This window comes from Arachis duranensis, chromosome 2 (genome assembly GCF_000817695.3).
Source record: "Arachis duranensis cultivar V14167 chromosome 2, aradu.V14167.gnm2.J7QH, whole genome shotgun sequence".
NCBI classification, from domain to species: domain Eukaryota; kingdom Viridiplantae; phylum Streptophyta; class Magnoliopsida; order Fabales; family Fabaceae; genus Arachis; species Arachis duranensis.
This window is the reverse complement of record NC_029773.3, coordinates 54,912,227-54,919,358: the sequence shown is the minus strand read 5'-3', so window position 1 is coordinate 54,919,358 and position 7,132 is coordinate 54,912,227.

Sequence of the window (7,132 nt, the reverse complement as noted above, 5' to 3'; positions counted from 1 at the left end):
ATGGGGGAGGAGGTAGAGCAAATCATGTTGGGGAGGATAGAAGAGTGTTAGGCTCTTACATCAATCCAAACCCAGGCAACTATGGAAGTAGCATTCAGAAGCCCACCATATATGCCAACAATTTCGAGCTAAAACCTCAGCTCATCACTCTTGTGCAGAATAATTGCTCATTTGGAGGAGGTGCTCAAGAAGACCCGAATCAACACTTGACCACCTTCTTGAGGATTTGTGACACAGTGAAGTCCAATGGAGTCTACCCGGATGTCTATAGGCTGCTCTTGTTCCCTTTTTCACTCAGGGACAAAGCATCCAAATGGCTTGAATCCTTCCCAAAAGAAAGCCTGACAAATTGGGAGGAGGTAGTGAATAAGTTTTTGGCAAGGTTTTACCCCCCTCAAATGATCAATAGGCTGAGAACTGAAGTGCAGACGTTCAGACAGCAAGATGGGGAGACACTTTATGAAGCTTGGGAAAGGTTCAAAGATCTAACAAGGAGGTATCCACCAAATATGTTTAATGAATGGGTGCAGTTGCACATCTTCTATGAAGGCTTGTCATATGAATCAAAGAAGGTAGTAGACCATTCCTCTGGAGGATCATTAAACAAGAAGAAGACCATTGAAGAAGCCATAGATGTAATTGAGATTGTAGCTGAGAATGACTACTTCTATGCTTCCGAAAGAGGGAACACTAGAGGAGTGATAGAGCTAAACAATGTAGATGCTCTGCTGGCTCAGAACAAGCTCATTACCAAGCAGCTAGCTGACCTCACCAAGAAGATGGAGAAGAACCAAGTGGCAGCAATCACCACCTCCTCAACAACCCAAGAAGGAGTTGAAGAAGAAGCTGAGGGTAACCTTGAGCAAGCCAACTACATTGGGAATTCACCTAGACAGAACCATGATCCATACTCCAAGACATACAACCCTAGATGGAGGAACCACCCAAACTTTGGGTGGGGAAATCAGCAAGATCAAAGCCAAGACCAGAGACGTTACAACTCCAACAACAATGCAGCTCATCAACAATTCACACAGAGGACATATCAATACCCCCACAACAACACTTCTCCACACCCATATCAAAACCACAACAACACCTCTCATTCTTCCACCTCTAATCCCAATCTACCATCAATTGAACAGACTCTCTAAGCTTGAAACCTTACTTGAAGGAATATGCCAAGAGATTCAAGAAAACAAGGTGTTCAAAGAGGAGGTGCGAACCGATATTAAGAACCAGGGAGAGACCATCAAGAAGCTGGAATTCCAAGTGGGATGCTTAGCTCAGAAGATTTCCAAACCTACTGATAGCTTCCCAAGTGACACGGAGAAAAACCCAAGAGGAGAAGCAAAGAAAGTAAGATGGAAAGATTGCAAAATGGTCACTACAAGTGATCAAGAGGCTGAAGACAAGCAAGGCAAACTCTCCAAATAGCCTGAAGATAACTCAATAGAGGAGGATGATAGAGATCACCAAGAACCAGAAATCTCACAGCAAGAGTTGCTTAAGCTCTATGCACCATTTCCCCTACTGCTCAATGGTGCTGTGGGGAAGAGAATATACTCAAAGTTCCTAGACTTGTTTGCATCTCTGCATGTGAACATACCACTCATCAGGGCCATCCAATAAATTCCTGCATTCATCAAGTATATGAAGGAACTTCTTCCCAGGAAAAGCTCACTCAAAAGAGGCCAGACTATAGTGTTGAACAAGGAATGTAGTGCGCTTATTCAACCTGATTTCCCTGCAAAAAGAAAAGACCCAGGGAGTTTTCACATCCCCTGTGCCATAGGAGAAACAATGTTCGATAGAGCACTCTGTGATTTGGGGGCAAGCATCAACTTACTGCCATTATCCTTGGTAAAGAGGCTGCAGATCAATGAGATAATGCCCACAGATGTGGTCATCAGACTGGCTGACAAGACTCAAAAGCAAGCAATAGGAGTGGTGGAGAATGTCTTGCTAAAAGTTGGGAAATACTTTCTCCCAACAGACTTTGTCATTCTGGACATGGAAGAGAGTCACACTCACCCAATCATATTGGGAAGACCATTCCTACCTACAGCCAAAGCACTTATAGATGTGGAGCAAGGGGAGCTAATATTGAGGATCCATGATGAACGACTCAGCTTTAATGTCTTCAAACTCTCACAAGAAGCAGACCAAGAGCACAAGGAACCAAGCAAAGATCACAATGAGATGTTGAAGGAGGAAGCAAGCATTGAAGCACACCCAACCCATCTAGGGAAACTCATGCATGAGGAACAAGGAAACAGGCAGTTGTCACAGCTCAAGAAAAAACTGGAGGAACCTAAACCACCAGAGATATGTGAAGAAAGCAACAAAACCACTTTAGAGAAAGGAGTCATCAAGAGCAAGGCAATGTCAAAAGACACAAGGAAGAAGGTACCAAGGAAGTGGAGGAACAAAAAGATCCCTACGGAAGACTTCTCTCCAGGGGATAGAGTGATCTCAGTTTACTTCCCAGATATTCCCCCTAATCTCCCCACTGTACCATCTCAGTTACCTAAAGTCTTCACTATCAACAGAGTTCTCTCCCTGGAACATGTCGAGATCATTGATACAACCAATGGATACAAGTCCACAGCAAGAGGGGAAGACTTCAAGCATTACCAACCACCCTGATGAGGAAGAAACGTCAAGCTAGTGACGCTAAAGAAGCGCTTCATGGGAGGCAACCCATGTTTTATATGCTTTTAGAAAAGTAAATAAGTCAATGTTTATGAAGTCCAACCCAAACTTGACAAACACTTGGTGAAATCCTTATTGTGCAGTATATAGTGAGGAACAAGTTTGGTGTTCAAAGCTAACCAAGATGCATGCTAGTCTTGGGAGCTTTGAACAAAACTCTTCACCACAATGCTCCACACTAAGTTTGGTGTCACCCCATGGTGCCACCAATATGCATATAAGGACCCACAGTTAGTTAGTTAGTTGGAATTCATAAATAAACAATCTAATCTTTTCTTATTTTTTTTTTAATTCTAGCCGTAAAGTTCATATTGTCATTTTGATATCTTTTCTTACTTTCTTATTTTATCTTTATAGGGAAAAGAAAAGGAGCATTGATGAGGATTGATTGGACAATTAAATGGGGGGATTCGGCCACTTCATGAAGAGAACTACACACTTGTCTCAAGAAGGAACGCATGGGGAAACGTTGCCATGCAACATTGAAGAAAGGAGACCCTTGAAGACCGAACCATTCACTCTCATTAAGTCATGATCCTTGTCCTTCCTTCATGCACAACCCCAACCGTCCATCAAGCAACCATTCTTGCAATCCATACCTTCCGTTCTCTCATGATCTCCCTATATAAGGGAACCTTAGTGCATGCTCACTCCTCACATCCAAACCCCCACTCTCACACTTCACACTTTTGGCTTGCTAAAACCCTTCATCATACTTTGTCCTAGCCAACCCACTCTTCATCTATCTGTATCCTCCAACCCCCTCAAAAATAGCAACCCAAGTTCATGACATCATCAAGCTCAAAGAGGCAAAAGAGGAAGGAACCCATGGAGAGTGTTTCTTTCGATGAGAAGAGATTCAAAACTGCCTTTCATGAGCGTGAATTTGAGCGGATAAGGGCCAGAAAGATATTGCAAGAGTTAATATTCCAAATCAATGCAAATGAGTCACCACAGATTCGGGAGAAAATCGAACAGAGGGGGTGGCAATTGCTCACAAGTCCAAAGGGGAAGATCAATGGAAACCTCATCAAAGAATTTTATGCAAATGTAGTTAGAGAAGACAAGACCAAGGCCCCAACCTTCAAAAGCTACGTGAGAGGCAAGGAGGTGGACTTCAGCCCAAGTGCCATAACAAGAGCTCTTCACCTGAAATCACCTCATTTTGATGAGGCCAGTTATCAGGCAAGGATAAGTAGAAGCCCTGATAATGATGAGCTCTAAGAAATAGTGCTAGACATCTGTGTTATAGCAGCTGATTGGGAGAGGTACGCAGATGGGAGGCCCAAGTTCATCAAGAGGGGAGACCTTAGCCCTGAAGCCAAGGGTTGGTTTGAACTTGTAAGGAGGTCCATCCTACCAGCTGCAAATAATTCAGAAGTTAACATCAATCGAGCTACTATGGTGCATTGCTTGGTACAGGGTAGGGAAATCAATGTGCATGAGCTCATCGCCGAGGGGATTCAAGATTTAGCTGAGAAGGTTGATTCAGGTGCCAGGCTTTGGTACCCCAACACCATTCTCCTCCTGTGCAACAAGGCAAGGGTGGTATTTGAGGACAGCAATCCAGACTGGGTAAACCCAGGGAGGCCAGTTACACTCGAGCGATTGGTCTATACCACACCTGCTCAGCAACAAAGAAGGCCACATATAGGAAAGCAAAAAGCCAAGGAAGAAACTCATCAAGAGGAATATCATCAGGAAGAATATCAACAAGAAGAGCATCATAACCCAGCAAACCTAAATTTGACTCACCTTCTAAGAGCCATTGAGGATTTGGGAATGAGACAAATGGAGGGACAAGAGCAAATACTTCACATTCAGTCCAACTGGATGAGACAACAAGAAGAGTGGCAGAAACAACACATGGAGCAGCAACAGGAGCAATACTCACAACTCACTCAAGCCATCCACCAAGTTACTGAGAGGCAAGAGCGTTAAGATAAACGCCTTCAAGAACTCAACCAGCGGCAACTAGCTCAAATGAAATCATTCAATGAGTTCAATGTGCTGAATGAAGGAAGGCAGTTACATAGGAAGGAGTTCAACGTAAACACTCAGGCCAGGTTGAACTACACGTCCAGCAATATGCATCATCTACATTATGTCATTCCCACATTTGATGAGGTCCAAAAAGAGTTTGTTGAACAAGAAGAAAGGAAGGTGAAACAGCCGAAGGACACACTAAAGAAGAAGATGGAAGATGCTGGCTTCTGGAAGAAACTGCTTGGGAAAGGCAAAGGAAGTGGAAGCACAAGCACTCAAGAAAAACACCAAGTGGACAAACAAGAAGGAGAGCATGGGCAACCACATGAGTAAAAGGTGGTGAAGCTCCTTTTTTGGTCTCTCTTTTTCCATTTTGAAATAAGGAAGATTTTGCATGAAATAGAGCATGCTTCCATACTAGTTTGAACAACTTTCAATTATGCAATTTAAGTTTTCTGTTGAAAAAGTCTATGCTTGCTAGTCTTTATGTTACTGCATCATATCTTTACTTATTGTATGCTTGTCTTGTAAAATCAAATGAAAAAGAGAATGATTTTTCTTCAAAAGACCAGAGTAGAGTTCATGATATAGAGTAAGTTTTTGAGTTTGTGGTGTAGTCATAAGTTTGCTAAGTTGGTTCAACCATAAGGTGGGGATGACAACTATCTGGCCTGAATACTATACTTTGAATATACCCATGAGACTAAGTAAATAACAAGATCCTAATAAGAGAAAGGGAAAGAACACTTAAAGTGAAAAACAAAAGAAAAAGACTAAGCAATAAGGCTAGGCACCAATGGTTTTAATCTTGAGGCATGTGTCTGTGGTGTTCCTGTGTGAGGGATTTACTTGGATGAATAAGCTCTTAGGGGTGCCTTATCACTTGGTAACTTGGGTTAACTAACTCGGGATTATCAGCTGAAAGTCCACTATCAAGAGTAACCCTCACTACAGAGCATTTAGTAACCCAAAGAAGTGCTGGACACCAAGCTCTCAAGAAGGAAAATAAATGAACCAGATGCCTGTGGTGTGTATGTATGGGGGAGAGACTTGAGGGAGTAAGTCCTTAGGGGTGTCTCAACACCTAGCACCTTGAACCAACTGGTTCGGGAGTGTTGGCTGAAAGCTTATCTTAAAGAGTTGCCCCCTTACAGCGCACTTAGCTTGAAGAACACAAATAAGCCCTGGAATGACAATAAAAGGATCAATAAAAGTCTCATGGGATGTAAGCAAAATCAGTGTTTTAGGACATGATAAAGGTCTCAAAGCCAGTAATGGAATGAACCTAAGTTGCTATGCATGAAACCACCATAAAATTAGTGACATGACTTCCACAAGAATGACTCATTTCTCTTGGCATTCCATTCATCATTCTCTTGTTCCAGTACTTGCTTAGGGACAAGCAAGCTTTAAGTTTGGTGTTGTGATGCCAGGGCATCTTGGCCAGTTTGATATACCCCATTTTGAGGGTTTATCTTGTGTTGATTTCAAGGGTTTTATCAATAATTCCACACGCTTTCTATATGAAAATACAATACTTTGTGTTCCTTTCTTAATTTTGCCTCATGGATGAAAACATGCTTATTTTGCACTAAATTAGATACATTTCTAATCTTCTCTTGGTGCCATTGGATGCCGTGACCTGTGTGTTTCTTGGTGCCATTCGATGCCGTGACCTGTGTGTTAAGTGGTTTCAGAATATAGGGCAGGGATGGACCGGAAGAGAGAAGGAGGACGGGTGCAAAGGAAGGGAGCATGAGAATTGAACTTTGGAAATCTCAGCATGGGCGCGTGCGCGCACTTGACGCGTCTGCATGGATTGAGCAGTTAGAAGTCGAAGCCAAGAGCCAAGCCACGAGCCGGCTTGCGTAGCGGCTAGGCCATTATCTTGGTGGGCGCGCACGCGTACATTACACCTCCGCGCACATTACAAGACGCCCCGGTGGCACGCACGCGTATGTAGGGTTTATCTTGTATTGATTTTAGGAGATTTTATCACCTTTCACCCACATTTATTCAATAAAATAGCATGGTTTTTGATGAGCGGATAATTTATACGCTTTTTGGCATTGTTTTTAGGTAGTTTTTAGTAAGTTCAAGCTACTTTTAGGGATGTTTTCATTAGTTTTTATGTTAAATTCATATTTCTGGACTTTACTATGAGTTTGTGTGTTTTTCTGTGATTTCAGGTAATTTCTGGCTGAAATTGAGCGACTTGAGCAAAACTCTGAAAAAGGCTGACAAAAGGACTGCTGATGCTGTTGGAATCTGACCTCCCTGCACTCGAAATGGATTTTCTGGAGCTACAGAACTCCAATTGGCGCGCTCTCAACAACGTTGGAAAGTAGACATCCAGAGCTTTCCAGCAATATATAATAGTCCATACTTTATTCGAAGAAAGACGACGTAACTTGGCGTTGAACGCCAAGTA